Source organism: Podarcis pityusensis (genome assembly GCF_964106645.2).
Source record: "Podarcis pityusensis genome assembly, chromosome: W".
NCBI lineage: Eukaryota > Metazoa > Chordata > Lepidosauria > Squamata > Lacertidae > Podarcis > Podarcis pityusensis.
In genome coordinates this window covers 11,882,588-11,900,279 of record NC_138045.1, presented here as the reverse complement: position 1 = coordinate 11,900,279, position 17,692 = coordinate 11,882,588, and the positions used below count along the sequence as shown (strand labels likewise).

Sequence of the window (17,692 nt, the reverse complement as noted above, 5' to 3'; positions counted from 1 at the left end):
GTCTCCAGATGCTGGGTTGAATGGCGAGAAGCTGCTGTTGGCTGCCATTCTGAGTTCCTTGTGCCCCGGAGCTGAAGCCTGGATACACGGTGCGAGGCAGCGGTGCGGCAGTTGGCGGTGCTGCGGTGCTGTGTGTGGCAGTCAGCTCAGCGGGATCCCACCTTCGTCGCCAGTGAAATATACTCAGAGTCGCAAAGTGATTTCATGCTCTTTATTCAGCTCATAGTGGTGAGGAGGAATGAATGAATGTCCCCTCACAGTATCTGCTTTATATACATTATTTACACAATGGGCTGCACATGATTGGCTAATTCTGGAATTCTACTGTAAGCCAATCAGGTTGTGGATTCACTTCTATCTGGAGCAGGATTGGGTGGTTCCTGCCAACCAATCATACTGCTGCATTGTTCTAGGACCAATCAGACTGCTGCATTCTGAATCCTATTGTTCTAGGACCAATCAGACTGCTGCCTTTTGGATCCTATTGTTCTAGGACCAATCAGACTGCTACAGTTTGGATCCTATTCAACTCAGTACATAACAGGTCAGTTTCCCTCGAATGAGGGTCAGCAGAGACTGTGGTGTCTTTAGGATGAATGGTTTTGTTTACACATATGTACAGCCTGGACATTTTATTTATTCCTTTTCCCATTAAAATGTATATACCTCTTGATTGTATGAAAAACCCCACCCTCAAAGCAGCTTATAAAACAAAGAATGAAATTATTAGTAAAAACAATTAAAACATTCAAACAGTTAAAACCAGCAGTAAATTAAAAGCACCAGCAGCATTCTAGATATCTGGTAGGCTTGACTAAACAAAAACATTTTCATTTTAAATTTACTGCTTTTCTATCCCACTTTTCCTCCAAGGCAGCATACATAGTTCTCCCCCTCCCCGTTTAAAAGCACTATGTCACCCACTTTAAAAAAAAAATATGAAAGCAGATAAACCACAGACTTTTGCTGTTAGGAAAGTGATAAACAATTTCCCTGAGTAGTGTAAGGGAAAGACAAACAAACAAATAATGAAGCCTGCTCATTGGCCTACTATTGCCCTGTAAACAAATCAGAATGAAGGCTCAGTAAAGATCAGACACATCATCTAAACTCCATGAAAGCTTTATTGCAAGCAAATCAGGATGCTCAATAAAGGGGCCATCTATGGGAATCCCAAATGGGTCATTCCTGTGAAATATGACCTGCTAGAAACTAAATCCAAATTGAAGGGGTATTTTGTTTTGGAGCACAAGAAGTGCAATGGATGGGGATGGACCCACCTAGAAGCAAGGCCACCAGTCCACTAACACAATCCCAGTCGCCATGTGCCATCGACCTGGTGCAGGGCAGAACAAGGCCGTCAGACTGCCCCTCCCACAGTTTTCATCTCAGGTTCAAGAAAACCTTTTCAATGCAATCCAGAGGCTTAGCAAAAAGACGAGTTGCTTTCATTTCTAATACTTTGCAATCAAGGCATCACCAGGTTTAAGGCCTTTCACAGTTGTGCTGTGGGGGGTGGGGATGCGGGTGGCCTAAAATGTAAGTTTAAGTGAACCATGGGATCTTTGGAGTGTTCTGTGCATTAAAAAGTAAGGTTAAAGCTGAGCAGATCCCCCTGACTCATCAGCCAGAATTGTAGTTGTGTCAGACCTAACTGGACTGGCCAAATCATTACAATTAAAAAAAGGAAGGAAGTGGATTTGATATCTCCTTTTGAGTCTGGTTCCCATTCACAAGCTGACTGCCGATTTGCTCGTTTGGGGGTTGGTTTTCGAGCTGGGAGACGTCTTGCTAGGGCTTCGATGAGCTGCGTTTCCCGAAAACCCAGCAGCCAGAGGTTTAAGAATCCCCACCCCTAGAAAACCCTGGGCGTCTTGGTGACCTGGCAGAATTGCATCAAACCTAGAAGGCTTTTGTGCTAAAGGTGGGATCCCCACCAGCACTGATTGGAGTGTTCGTTTGCCCATCCCACCCCGTGAAATCTCCTGCCTGTGGAAACCTGTAAGCAATTTGCCTTGGGTACGCAGCTGTCATCACCTGAACCCTAGCTGTGCTCGAACGCTGGCGCTGCTGGGCTTTTTGAAAAAAATAAATGCAAAAAGTTTCTTTGTGGTAGAGCTCCCAGTCCAAGTCCCTATGTTTGTTACCTGCGCTTGTGAGCCTCAATATGGCCAGTATGGATAATGGAGCCATTCCTCAGCTACAAGCTTCTCATCGGTGCAAAAGCCTTTGTAGGTCTTTGGCTTCTTCCGAAGAGTGCGCTAGTGCATGTTGCTGCAGAAGTGGCGCATCAATTTTGGAGGGGCTTTCGACTGCCTCTCCTCTTCATTTGCTCTCCACCCCCACCCCCCCTTCTTGAGCTGTGTACATAGACGCCCCCCAGTGTGTATATAGAGATCACTGAATAGGTTCCAAGCACAGTTTTATTTTTGCAAAAACAAGCCACACTGGGGACCCATCATATAACAAGCTGCTATGGATGCATCAGGCTTAATCTTCCCTTTGCAGACCCTTCTCATTGTCTGACCTGAAAAGCGCAGCTCAGAGGCCCTCCCATTAATTGCCAGTTTTATGTTTTCTCATGGCAGGTACATCGTCTGGTGGGACTGACTCCATTGTGCATCTGCACAGCAGGACACCAGCTGTTGATTCTGCGGAAAGGCTTCTGGGCAGGTGGGGGCAGGAAGAGAGCCTGGGCAGAGCAGGATCCTCTGCTGCCATCTTCTCTAACAAGCGCAAGTAGCCTAGAAATGCTTTTGGAAAGGAGAGGAAGTGGGCTAAAGTCCATCACACACACACCCATTTCCTTCAGGGGAGCCTGAAGATGTCCGGGTGCTGCTGCTCAGCATGGCTAGGAGCAGGGGAGATTTTTTTTTTTTAAAAAAATAATTTTTATTAACCGACCAATCAAATCAAATCAAATCACATCACATAAATTCCGAATTACAAAGCCAAATTTTAAATTTTTTGTTGGGGGGACCCATATTTCAAGTTCCGAAGGGGATTCCAATCATCTTCTTGCTGCTGCGTTGATATCCACAAATCTGTCCAAATAATGTTCATAATTCTATCCAGTCCTATCTTGCTGTTCCCACATCTCATCTTATTCATATATTTTTCTTTTTTCTTTGTGATCTCTTCTGATAATCTCCTTAAGCAGGTAAACACCAGTTGTAATCCTGTGTGAATTTTTCCATTCGTCCAGTCACCATATCGAGATGGTTTCCATATATCATCACTTCCATAAATAAAAGCACTCTTTCCATCGTTAATCTTCGCAAATCTGTCGCCTTCTTTAGTCCTCTGAGGAGGCTCGCCCGCAATATGAAAACAGATCCATTCCTCCTCCCAGACATAAGTCTTTCGACAGAACTTGCCAAAATGGCGACGCTGTTTTTTACTGCCTCATCCCAAAGCTCTTATACTTTCCACGACCTCCTTAAAACATGCTTTTGGTTAGAAATTATCTCCACACAGTCTTAAATCATCAGCTTAGGTCATTTAAGCGGCATTTCTGACTGGGGGGGGGGGATTCTTGGTTAATCACATAGAGAAAAGAAAGGAAAGTCCCCCCCCTCCAGTCCCATTGCCAACATACCGAGCTTTGGTGTGTCTTCTCATGATATATTCCTGTTCCTCCGACCCGTCTTCTTTCTCAGAGATCTCTTCAATTAGCAGTCTTTACTCCCCATTCTTCCTTGAAATATGTGCATTTGCTTCCTCCTAATTGTTTCTTTTGAAGTTGCTGCAGCTAGCGGCGCGAATCAGAGACAGCGTCCAGGAGAGCCGAGATCCACACAAGGGCTTTCTGCCTAGTGCCCCCACCCCCTCGAGTTCGGGGGTGGTATAGGGCACAGCAGGCAAGGGCAGTCCCCCCCCCACACACTTGGGGGGGCAGGGAGGCTGCATACTCCCATCACAGCCTCTTAATTACCTCGTGTGGGTCGGAGAGATGTTATTGTCGGCCATCTTCCAATGCGCCCCTAGTGGTCCCTAGGAGCAGGGGAGATTTGATACAGTGCACAGTTGAAGCGAAACCTCCCTCAATCTGCACTCTCTGAAACAGCATGAGGACCGAAACACACCCAACCCTATGAAATTTGCAGCTCTTCAAATCTTGCAGTGTAGTTTCCCAGCCAAGTAACGTGCAGCAAAAAATGCATAAGTAACATACAATCTATATTAGAAGAAAATTTAAGATACCATACAGATTGGCCCTATCATCCTGGAGGCCCACTTCAACTGTTTTCTTAACAGACTAATTTGTTCCAGGGGATGGTCTGCACCTGCAAATCTGCGCGCAGAATCCGGCGACCATCCAGGTCGTCTTATGATCTTTGCCAAAGAGGAGAGCATTAAGTTTAGGCTTATTCGGAAGATCAGCAAGCCTCTCCAGTTGGGGGGGGGGGGCAATGGTATCTCTGCATACCTTGATATGGATGAGTTTAATGAGAGCTTCTTCTTGTTGTTTTAACTGTCTATCTTTTACAGGTACTGCACAATGTAACAACAAAAGGGAAATCAATGCCCTCTCCCAAAAGAATAGTTACAAAGACTATTCAGAAAAAATACGAGTTTCACTCAAAGCAAATATTAAATAAAATATCTGTCCACAGCTGTCCCTAAGTTGCAGGAGGTCCTTTGCAACAACAACATACGGAATAAAATAAAACCACCCTTTTTTTGAGAAGCATCATTTTTTTATGTTTTGTTTACTACTTCTACGATTGTGCATCTTATCCATTAATTTGCCTATTAGATCTAAGTCCCATGTTTGAATTAGCCACATTTCACATAAGTGTGAGGAGAACCTGAGCTTACAGGGTTAAACAGCTCAGAGTGTACGCCCTGCCTACTGTGGGGTGGGGGGAGACTCTGCGTCATTTCCGAGAGTCTCAACCCTTTGTTTCTCTCTACTTTCGCTTTTGAGAGAAGCGGACGTGTTTTCACGATGCTGCGGGCTGTGATAGACAATGGATAGTTTCTGCTGTAAATAAAGCTGCTTTTAGTTACTAGAATCCTGTGTGGACTCTGTTTAAGCACACTGACGAAGCACGGAAGACAGCAGCTTTCTCTGACCGCTGCAAACTCTGCTTTTGCTCAGAGCATTGGAATGTGGGCTTTGGAATGCAGAGGCCTGGCGCAGCGAAAGCGGGCCGGACGCCAGGCTTATCTGGGCAATAAATCAGCTCAGGTTATGGACGACAGTGATACTGTCAGTGTTTGTAAAAATCAAAAAGGAGGAAAGGGTTCTGACCTCCCTTTGTCTCCTCAGCCTGGTCCTCGGACCCTTATCGGCATAAAAGAGTCCACGAGAATATCCTTGCAGAGTTTTATTCTTAAAAGTCTTTGTGCAAAAAACGACTGAATAACTATACACACCAGCACTAACCAACCAACCCAAACACCAGCCTCAGTACAAACTAACATTTCTCACTTTATATATACAACCTGCTGCAAGCCGCTGAGTCATGCTGACCCAGCTTTATTCGCATTAAAGAAACAGCGGCCATTTTAGCCGTGACACCCCTTCTGTTTCTTAAATGCGAAAAACCCCAACAGAAACAATAAATACATACATTATATACCTAAACCCAGTTTTGTCATCAATTCATTATGGCATGTTGCTGGCAAAGGCTTGGTAAACAAATCAGCAATATTATCTTGTGATTGACAATACTCCAGTTTGATTACCCCATTCTGTACACAATCTCTCACATTCGCATGACGGATAGCAATATGTTTTGATGCGGATTTCATTATTTCCGAGCCTGCTAATGCAATGCACGATTGGCTATCTTCATACACCTGGATAGGCAAATCAATTTTACAATCTAGATCTTTTAGTATCTGTATAAACCACATGATTTCATTGCATGCTAGCGACAGGCTCCCATATTCTGCCTCACAGGATGAGGTCACAACAAATCCTTGTTTCTTTGACCTCCATCCAATTATGGAATTGGCAAACATCATAACCATTCCACTTGTCGATTTTCTAGTAGCTACACAGCTTCCCCAGTCCGCATCAACAAATACTTCTAGTTTTTCATCTTGTGTACTAGATATCTTTAAACATACATTTAATGTCCCCTTTAGATATCTGATAAGCCTTTTCAAAGCACACCAATCGGCAGTACTGGGTTTAGATACACGTTGGTTCAGAACATTTGTAGCACATGCAATGTCTGGCCTTGACCACTGGCTTAAATACAACAGTGATCCTATTTTTGAGTGATACAACTCAGGCTGATCAAATTCATTATCACATACTGTCTTTGGGAAATCTGGTGTCATGGGAGTCTGAACTGGCTTGCAGTTTTCCATGCCAAACTGCTCTATCAAACGAAGAATTTTCTCTTTCTGGCTCAATAGGAAGCTTCCATCAGCTTCCTGCCTTACTTCTACTCCCAAGTAATTGCTTACAGGCCCTAAGGCTTTAAGCTTAAACCTCTTTTCCAGCTGACTTGTGAGCTTCTGGATCTCATCTGTGGAACTCCCTGCCACAAGCAAATCATCAACAAAGACTAAGAGCATTAGATATTTGTTGCCTGTCCCCTTGGTGTACAGGCATGGATCAGCCACACTCCTTTTAAAACCAATTTTTACAAGGGCTTCATTTAAACACTGGTTCCAACACCTTCCACTTTGTTTGAGACCATAAAGAGCCTTTCTCAAACGCCAGACTGCACCATTCCCCTCTTCAAAACCAGGGGGTTGTCTCATTAACACTTCATGGTCTAAATTTGCATGCAGATATGCAGCATCAACATCAAAATGGTGCACTGCTAGTTGTCTTACAGAAGCAATGGAAAGCATTAAACGAAAAGTTTCACTCTTTACAGTGGGAGAAAACACTTCATCATAACTCTCCCCTTTAATGTGAGTGAACCCTCTGGCTACTAATCTGGCTCGAAAACGTGGTTCCCCAAATCTAGGGTTTTCCTTTTGTAAACCCACTTGCATGACACCACTCTGCCACCAGGTGGCGGCATTATAACCTCAAACACTTTGTTACATTTAAAAGAGTCCATTTCTTCTTTCATAGCTTGTTCCGACAAAGCACGTTCTCCAGGGGGTAAGTCTAAGACTTCATTATAACTTTGTGGTTCCACACAACTCACATTGCATACTCTCACTCCTCCTAGGGTCAAACGCTGAGGAGGTACGCCCTTGTTTGAACGCTGGGAGCGTCTAGGCACAACTACTTCTTCTTCCCCCCTTATCTCTGGCTCTTCTTCCTCTTCCTCTAGAGAAGTATTATCTATTGCCACATCTTTTGGGGAAATCTGTGCCTCCTCCTCATCCTGCTCCTGTGTTGCCAATAGCTGAGTCTGGCTCACTGTTTTGTTCTTTCTTACAGGATTTGATACAGGCGTTTGTTGTTCCTGGACTGTCCTGCGCGTTGCTATCTGTCAGTGCTCTTCTTGCTGAGAACTACAGAGTGTGTTTTGAGGATAATATGTGTTATATTTCTAAGAATGGACAGCAACTAGTCAGTGTTGAATGTAAAGACAGGCTGTTTGTGATAGAAGCTTCTTTTACAGGTCCAGATGACACGGAGGTGGCTCAAGCACAGTGTGCCAACGTTCCAGTCCATGATGCGTGTGCCCACCTCTGGCACCGACGCATGGCCCATGTGTCCTGAGGGTCCGTGAAGAAGATCCCAGAGTGCACTGAAGGGTGCAAAATGAAATCATGTGCTAAGTTTCTAGATTGCAGGGCGTGCAAACACGCAAAGGTGAAAACATGCACATACCCAAGGTCTGAGAGGGTGACCACTAGGGCTTTTCAGTTAATTCATGCCGATTTGTGTGGTCCGATGTCTGTAACCAGTATGGGCGGAGCCAAATATGTGCTGAGGTAAGATGGCGCCCGGCACACTTCCCCTGTGCTGATGGACGCTTGTGCCATTAGGAAAAACTTGAACTCTTAGCACAGTTCGTAGCAGAGTTCTGCAGAGGTAGAAAGTGTTGCCTTGTGTGGATAATAAATCAGACTGAACGCAGGCTTCTTGCTAATCTCTAACAGCCTTTAATGAGAAGAAAAACATCATAAATCTGTCCCGGCGAGAGAGCGGACATTCTTTCGTGTCTCAGCCAAAAACGAAAGGAAACTCACACACAAAGAAAGATTCCTGTATGTGAACCAAACCACGCCTCAGAATGTGAGACGTCACACAGAACTGTTTAACCCTGTAAGTTCTGATTCTCCTCACACCCCCTCTCGTCTCGCATCCTGAGGGAAACTGTGAGTATAACTCACCCCAAACACAACCCTTCACAGAACTCCCCATGTCGCTGGAAGGTCAAGGGTTTGGTAAACCCATCAGCTAGGTTCTCCCGGCTCGAACAATACTTGAGCTGTATCCAACCTGCTTGGACACTCTGACATACATTCTGGAAACGTGTGTCCAAATGCTTGGTTCTGGACTTGAACTGTCCAGATTCTGCCAACCTAAGACAAGGTTGATTGTCTCCCCAAACAGTTATGGGCAAGTAACAATCCCCACAGATCTCTTGGATCAAGCACCGGTAGAAGTCCAACTCCCTGCACAAATCCGACAACGCACTGAACTCAGCCTCAGTGGAAGAAAGTGCAATAAGACTTTGCTTCCGGGACTTCCACCCAACCAGGGATTCCCCGAACTTTACCACCAGCCCAGACACAGACTTCCTGTTCCCAAGAGACGCCCAATCGCTGTCACTCCAGCACGTAAGCCGTGCGTCACCTTCAGCTGACAACGTGAGGCAAAACTCTTTGATATCCAGCAAATACCTCAACACTCTCTGGATGCCTTGCCAGGCATTCACACTTGGCTTTGTAGCCTCCCTGCTGAGCAGATTAACAGCAAACGCTATGTCTGGTCTGCTCCACTGAGAGAGATACAACAGACTTCCAAGCGCTGACTGAAACACCTCAGGGTTTTGGAACTCAGAACGCTCCCCAAGCTGACTGTCCTTCACGAAGTTGGTCTCCATGGGCGTTCTGACCCCTGCACAGTCAGACATCTGGAACTTCTCAAGCAACTGCTCAATCTTGCTTTTCTGACTGAGCAAGAAACTCCCGTTCTCAGACCTGTCTATCCTAACGCCTAGATAAACCTGAACGAGACCAAGGTTTTTGAGCTTAAACTTCTTACCAAGCTCTTTGGCAAAACCTTGCACCTGTCTACTTGTCTGTGCCACGTACAGAATATCATCTACGAACACCAGAATTGCCTCCTGTGTCTCTCCTGACCCCTTCAGGTACAGGCAACTGTCTGCAAGACTCTTCTGGAAACCCAAACTTTCCAGAGCTTCATTCAGGCACATGTTCCAATTTCTGGCTGACTGTTTCAAACCATAAATTGACTTGTGCAGCTTCCACACAACACCTGGCTCATTGCCCTCAAACCCTGGAGGAGGTAACATGTACAGATCCTCCTTCAGATCCGAGTTCAAATAAGCCACATCCACATCAAAGTGGTGCACTTGGTGCCCTCTTTGAGCAGCTACTGCTAAAAGCACGCGCAGAGTCTCACTCTGGGAAGTAGGAGCATACACTTCGGTGTAATGCAGCCCCCTTCTCTGCGTGAACCCTCTGGCTACAAGCCTCGCCTTGTACTGTGGTTCTCCAGATGCTGTGGGCTTAATCCTGTAAACCCAATGACAGCTCACAGCCTGCTTGCCCTCTGGCAGCTTTGTGGTGGAGAACACACCTAAGGACCTCATTGAGTTCAACTCCTTTCCCATTGCCTCTTGCCACTTCCTGGCTTCTTCTTCAGGCAACTGTTGAACTTCCTCAAAACTTTATGGTTTGCACTGCGCTAAACCAACCCACACGCTGGTGACCTCAAACCTCTCAGGTGGTACCCCCTTTGTAGCGCGTGTGGAACATCTGAGCACTGTCTCAGGTGCTCCCTCTGACCCACTGGGGCCAACTAGTGTGTCCTTGTTATCAGAAGACTCCCCCTCTGACTTGCTGCGTCTTCTGGCCTTCTGCACTTGACTAACGGGAGACGAAGGCTCACTTTTGGGCTCTCTTTTAACAACCTGTGGAGATGCCCCTCCCTGTTCTTGACCCTGGTCAGAGACCTGGTCCTCATCAACAGGTTCAACTTCTAACTCTCCCTCCTCAGTAGAATCAGACAGACTCTCTGAGAGAACGTCAGGATTCGCATGGATCCTTAATAATAATAATAATAATAATAATAAAATTTATTTATATCCCGCCCTCCCCAGCCGAAACCGGGCTCAGGACGGCTAACAACACTAAAATAGTGAAACATTATAAAAACATTATAAAAATTAATTAAAATCAAAATTGATGGCAACCATAAACTAAAGTTTTGTAAAGATTGCCAAAGGAGGGAGTCAGGCTGCACCCTGACCAAAGGCCTGGTGGAACAGCTCTGTCTTGCAGGCCCTGCGGAAAGATGTCAAGTCCTGCAGGGCCCTTGTCTCTTGTGACAGAATGTTCCACCAGGTTGGAGCCACAGCCGAAAAAGCCCTGGCTCTAGTTGAGGCCAGCCTAACCTCTCTGTGGCCTGGGACCTTCAAAATGTTTTTATTTGAAGACCGTAAGTTCCTCTGTGGGGCATACCAGGAGAGGCGGCCCCATAGGTACAGGGGTCCTAGGCCGTATAGGGCTTTGAAGGTTAAAACCAGCACCTTAAACCTGATCCTGTACTCACTCCACCGGGAGCCAGTGCAGTTGGTATAGCACCGGATGAATGTGATCTCGCAGCGAAGACCCCGTAAGGAGTCTCGCTGCGGCATTCTGCACCCGCTGGAGTTTCTGGGTCAGTCTCAAGGGCAGCCCCACGTGGAGCGAGTTACAATAATCCAGTCTGGAGGTGACCGTCGCGTGGATCACAGTGGCTAGGTCAGGGTGAGAGAGGTAAGGAGCCAACTGCTTAGCTTGGCGGAGATGAAAAAATGCCACCTTTGTTATAGCTGCAATCTGCGCCTCCATAGAGAGGGAGGTATCGAAGATTACACCCAAACTCTTAATGGACGGTGCTGGCACTAATTGCACCCCCGCAAGAGATGGAAGTTGCCCCCTCAATCCCATATCATCCCGTCCCAGCAAGAGGACCTCTGTCTTCGAAGGATTTAACTTCAACTGGCTCCCACCTAACCATCCAGCCACAGCTTCCAAGCATCTGGTCAGTGTGTCTGGGGCCGAGTCAGGATGGCCATCCATCAACAGATAGAGTTGGGTGTCATCAGCATACTGATGGCAGCCCAGCCCAAAACTCCAGACAAGCTGGGCGAGGGGGCGCATAAAGATGTTAAAAAGCATCAGGGAGAGTATCGCACCCTGGGGCACTCCACACACCAAGGAGTGGCGGGATGACAATTCCCCCCCCCAAGCGCCACCCTCTGTCCCCGACCAGAGAGAAACGAGCGCAGCCATTGAAGGACTGTGCCCTGGATCCCCACGTTGGCAAGGCGGTGGTCCAGGAGTTTGTGATCGACAGGTTTGCTGACAGGTCTAGAAGAATCAGCAGCCCCGACCCGCTTCGATCCAGCTGCCTGTGGAGATCATCTGTTAGGGCGACCAGAGCCGTCTCGGTCCCATGACCAGCGCAGAAGCCGGACTGGAATGGATCCAGAGCCGATGTTTCATCCAGAAACCTACCAAGCTGTTCAGCAAGCGCTCTCTCAATCACCTTACCCAGGAATGGAAGATTCGAAACCGGGCGGTAATTGGATAGATCTAAGGGATCTAATGATGTTTTCTTTAAAAGCGGGCGCACCACTGCCTCCTTCAGTTCCCCTGGGAATGTCCCGGTGCCAAGGGACAAATTGATGATATCCCCCAGGGGGGGCCGCACCTCGTCTGGACACGCTCTAATCAGCCAAGACGGGCACGGGTCGAGAGGACAAGTGGTGGGCTTTCCAGCTCGGAGGAGTCTGTCCACATCGGCTGGGGATATCCGGTCAAAGTGGTCCAATACTGGACCCGAGGACAGTCGAGGGGCCTCCAGTTCCTTTATTGTATCCAAATTGGCAGGGAGGTCATGGCGGAGCAACAGGACCTTCTCCGCAAAAAAGCTCGCAAATGCCTCACAGCTGTGTGTCAAATTGTTATTTAAATTTGGCTGTCCTTCGAGGGACGTTAAAGACCGAATTATACTAAATAATTGCGCCGGGCGAGAGCTAGCGGATGCAATGGAGGCCGAGAAGTAGGACTTCTTAAGGGCCTTCACTGCCATCTCGTAGGTTTTCATAAAAGCCCTATAAGATGTTCTTGAGGCTCCGTCACGGGCACCCCGCCATACTCACTCTAGCCGTCTGAGGTCCCGCTTCATTTTCTGGAGCTCCTCGGTAAACCAGGGAGCCCGCTTTCTGAGGGGTCGCAGAGGGCGCTTAGGTGCGATCTCATTGATGGCTGCCAGGAGCTGGGTATTCCAGCCCTCAACAAGCTCAGTCAATGAGTTGCCAGGGGGAGAAAGGTACCGCAAGGATTGACGGAATCTATCAGGGTCCATCAGCCTCTGCGGGCGAGCCCAAATCAGCTCGCCACCTAAGCAGGGTGGGGGTGGAACATCAATCCTGGCTTTCAGAGCGTAGTGATCAGACCATGGCACCTTCATCGAAGGAAACATGATCACATCTATACCGACGCCAAAGATCAAATCCAGCGTGTGGCCTGCTTGATGTGTGGGGCCCGAAACAAACTGGGAGAGCCCTAGTGTCGCCATGGAAGACACCAGGTCCAGAGCCTGTGAGGAGGGAGTGGCATCAGCATGGATGTTGAAGTCCCCCAATACCAATAGGTTAGGGAACTACAAGGCCCAGCCGGCCACCGCCTCCAGCAGGCCTGACAGGGTGGCTGCTGGTGCGCTAGGTGGCCGGTACACCAGCCAGACAGCCAAGCTCACCTCGGAGCCCCACACTAAGCCAACACATTCAATGCAGGGGATTGATGGCGATGGTAGACCCCTGAAAGAACAATCTTCCCGGATTAATAATGCCACCCCTCCCCCCCGGCCCACAGTCCGCGACTGGTGGAGGACGGAGAAACCCGGGGGCGCCATCTCTCGTAAGGTAACAGTATCCCCTTCGCTCACCCAGGTCTCCGTCACACAAGCCAGGTCGACCCCCTGCGAGATGAAGAAATCTCTCAGGGTGGCGGTTTTGTTGCCTATAGACCTGGCATTGCACAACACCAGTGACGGAGGTGAGTAATCCTTGCTCACCCTACCCTCGTCTCTCGGGATGGGGCGCAGATTGGAAGGGGTACGAGCATATCCGTATCTCGATCCCCTTCGCCTATGACATCTGCCCCCACCGCCATACCTCCCTCGCCCCTCCACAGTAGGAATCCCAAGCCTCATACTCACCTCCATTTACAAAATATAAAAGCAAACAAACAAACAAAAAACAATTACACCAAAACAAAACCAATCCCCACCCCACTCAACAACCATCCCACCCCAACCCAAAATAAAACAAAACAAAATAAAAATACATGGATAAAAACCACTGTTTATGGTGGTACAACAAAGTAAAAAGTAAAAACACTTTTAGAACACTTTAAAATATATAAAAACATTTTAAACATTTGCTGCTGCAGCACCAGTGTCCTTAAAGTTGTGTCGGTGGTGAGTGTGGGCCCCGCCCCCTGGCCTGGTGACGTGCGCTTGCAGGGGGAAGAGCCCTCCCCACAAACTCACGGCGAAGCGGCAGCAGCAATGTCCCGAGGCCTCCTTGGAGCCTTATATGCTGAGGTGGAGTATGGGGCCCGCCCCCAGGCCCAAGGTGGAGAATGGGCTTGCAGGGGGAAGATCCCTCCCCACAAACTCACGGCAGAGCGGCAGCAGCAATGTCCCGAGGCCTCCTTGGAGCCTTATATGCTGAGGTGGAGTATGGGGCCCGCCCCCAGGCCCAAGGTGGAGAATGGGCTTGCAGGGGGAAGAGCCCTCCCCACAAACTCACGGCGAAGCGGCAGCAGCAATCCTTGACCAACCACTCTGCTCACAGAACTCAGCACTCCTGCTGACTAGAATTCTGGACTGATCGCCTTCTGGATAGGCAAACCTCCACCCTTTTGTCCCAGGCTCGTACCCACAAAAGATCATTTTCCAGGACCTCGGGTCACCTTTCTTGCATTGAGCCTTTGGCACAAGCACCCAAGCTTCGCAACCAAACACACGGAAGAAATGCACCTTGGGCTTCTTCCGGTGCAGCAGAAAATAGGGTGTGTCTCCTACAACAGAGCTATAGGACCTGTTCAAAGTGAAGCTGGCAGCTTTCCAAGCTTCGGCCCAAAAGCTCTGAGGCAAACCAGAGTCAAACAGTAGAGTGTCAGCTGCCTCAGCTAGCGTTTTGTTCCTGCGCTCCGCTACGCCATTCTCCTGAGGAGAAAAAGCAACCGTCAACCTGTGACTTATCCCCTTCTGGCGGAAGAAACTCTGCAGAGCAGACCTGGTGAACTCTCCGCCTCGGTCGCTCTGAAAGCTCTGCACCTTGGTGGAAAACAGTAGTTCCACAGCAGCAACCCAGTCTTTGATCAGTTGCGCCACCTCGCTTTTCTGTTTCAGCAAGAAGATCCAGCCGTTCCTTGAAAAATCATCTGTCAGCGTGAGCGCATACCTGGCTCCGCCCAGACTCGGCACTGGCATGGGTCCACAAAGGTCTGTATGCACAAGCTCAAAAGGCCTTGTGGTTACCCTCTCTGATCTGGGATAACTGCACCTTTTTATCTTTGCTCTTTTGCATGCCCTACAATCCAAGAATCTATCACATGCTTTCATCTTGCAACCCTCAGTGCATTCTGGTAACTTCTGGATATATTTCCAACAGCTATGCGACATTCTCCTGTGCCACAAGTGAGCACACGAATCATGTGTGGGAACGTTAGCACACCGCGCCTGTGCTGTCTCAGCGTTCCCCTTACCCTCCAGAGGTGTCTCCAGAACAAAGAGGTTGTTCTGACATGCAACATTGACCAGTTGTTTCCCACCCCTGGAAATAGAACAGACATCATTTTCAAAGCAAACCTTATAACCCTCCTTTACAAGAGCAGATACAGATAAAAGACAACACTTCATTCCTGGCACAACGTAGACTTCCAGCTCTGCCTGTAAAAAAGAAACAAACACATTGCCAACAGTGGTTAATTGTCTCTGTGAGCCATCAGCAAGAATGACTGTTTTCCCAGTTGAAACAGCCCTGCAGTTCCACATTTCGCCACTAGATGGCGATGGCATCAGGTGATGGCTGGCTCCTGAGTCGATGACCCAACGCAGCATGCTGCCCTCACCGGAGTTGTCCTTCAGCGTTGCCATGGAGGCAGCTAGGTGATAAGAAGAACCGTCCTTCTCACTTCCTCTGTCACGTCCTCCCTTTGCATTCCCACGCTGGCCTCCTCTCCTAGACTGGCTCCCATGGAAACCTGGCTGGCTGCCACGAGGACTTGGCTGACTGCCATGGGAAGCGACCTTGGAGACATCCTGCCCGGCCTCTCTAGCTCTCCTCGGACAGGACCGACGCAGATGGTCAACAGACCCGCAGACAAAACAACGACGAGTGGGAAAAGCCTGAACTGTGCCTTCTGGCTTGGCCCCCCCTCTGTTACCGGCAGGGCACCCTGCGCCAGCTCGGCCCTCTCTGAGACGGCGTTCCTCCTCGTCACACAAACGCCCAGTCACATACTGCAGCGTAAGATCCGCTGGATTCATCGATTCCAAAGTTAGACACAAATTGTCATAACTTTTGTCCAAAGAGCTGAGCAAAATATAAACTTCCAGTTCCTCAGTAAAGTTGACTTGCAACAGTCTCAGCTTGTTGAAAACAGAGAGCATCTTAGTCACATGCTGTCTGATGCTATCACCAGGACGCAGCTTCAGCTCAAACAAGAATCTGGTGGTGTGGATCTTTGCCCCAGCTGTGGTCCTGTGATGCACTCTCTCTAGTGCCTGGTAGACCTCCTGGGCAGTCTCAAGACCCTCCACCAAAGGTAGCTGTGAGCCCTCCAAACTGAGCACTATAGCTCCTAGGGTTTTCTGGTCTTTCCTCTGTGAGGCTTGGGCAGCTGCAACAACCGCTGCTGCAGCTCCGGCTGCAGCTTGCTGTGGGGGCCCTTGGGTCGCCTCCCACAGACCCTTGGCTACCAGCCAGGCCTTCAGCTTCCTTGACCACTCCTCCCAGTTGCTCCCATTTAATTTTTCAAAGGGGACTGAGAATGACTCCTGTCCATCTGCCATCTTCTCCCCCGGGGCTGAACCGACTCACGTCACCAGCAGCTCCTCTTGGCACCTGGTCCTGAAGATGAGATCTTCCCCAGCAAGCTTCCCTGCCTCAAACGTTAGGCAGAGGCTCCAGCTGGGTTCTCCCACACACACAGGCACAACGTGGCAACAGCTTCCAAAGCTTGGCTAAATCTAAATCCTTAAACCTGTTCCACTGTGTATTCATAAGGGATTTGACTTAGATTGTATCTTACCGGCCCAGTGGTTTTCCCTACTTTCTTCAGTTTAAGCTTGAATTTTGCTATAAGAAGCTGAGCCACAGTCAGCTCCAGGTCTTGTTTTTGCTGACTGTATAGAGCTTCTCCATCTTTGGCTGCAGAGAATATAATCAATCTGATTTTGATGCTGCCCATCTGGTGATGTCCATGTGTAGAGTCGTCTCTTGTGTTGTTGGAAAAGAGTGTTTGTGATGACCAGCTTGTTCTCTTGGCAGAACTCTAATAGCCTTTGCCCTGCTTTGTTTTGAACTCCAAGGCCAAACTTGCCAGTTGATCCTTTTATCTCTTGATTCCCTACTTTAGCATTCCAATCCCCTATGATGAGAAGAACATCCTTCTTTGGTGTCATTTCTAGAAGGTGTTGTAAGTCTTCATAGAATTGGTCAATTTCAGTTTCTTCAGCACCAGTAGTTGGTGCATAGACTTGGATTACTGTGATGTTAAAAGGTCTGCCTTGGATTCGTATCAAGATAATTCTATCATTTTTGAGATTGCATCCCAGTACAGCTTTTGCACTCTTTTATTGACTATGAGGTCCACTCCATTTCTTTTACGGGATTCTTGCCCACAGTAGTAGATATGATGGTCATCTAAACTGAATTCGCCCATTCCCATCCATTTTAGTTCACTGATGCCCAGGATGTCAATATTTCTTCTTGCCATCTCATTTTTGACCACATCCAACTTATCAAGGTTCATGGTTCTTACATTCCAGGTTCCTATGCAATATTTTTCTTTACAACATTGGACTTTCCTTTCGCTTCCAGGCATATCTGCAATTGAGCGACCTTTCGGCTTTGGCCCAGCCACTTCATCAGCTCTGAATCTACTTGTACTTGTCCTCCGCTCTTCCTCAGTAGCATGTTGGACGCCTTCCGACCTGAGGGGCTCATCTTCCAGCATCATAACTTTTATATGCCTGTTGTCTTTGTCCATGGAGTTTTCTTGGCAGGGATACTGGAGTGGCTTGCCGGTTCCTGCTCCAGGTGGATCACGTTTGGTCAAAACTCTCCACTATGACCTGTCCGTCTTGGGTGGCCCTGCACGGCATAGCTCATAGCTTCTCTGAGTTATTCAAGCCCCTTTGCCACCGCAAGGCAGCGATCCATGGAGGGGCTTGGTGGGTTAATGGTGCCTTATTTAGCTATGATTTATTGACAGTAGTTTTAATCTATTTTTCAGATAATTATTGTCTCTTCAAGCAGCTCATATCAATGAAGAGAGTCCCTGC

General features: G+C 48.1%; 1 pseudogene across 1 annotated transcript in view; it reads right to left on the bottom strand.

The window, feature by feature from the left end:
• LOC308467680 overlaps positions 1-17,692 on the bottom strand; it is a 196,741-nt pseudogene that overhangs the window by 111,583 nt on the left and 67,466 nt on the right. The window contains exon 2 of the transcript XR_013991565.1: positions 11,020-11,117. The product of XR_013991565.1 is annotated as an uncharacterized misc_RNA (transcript). The remainder of the gene's footprint in view (positions 1-11,019; positions 11,118-17,692) is intronic.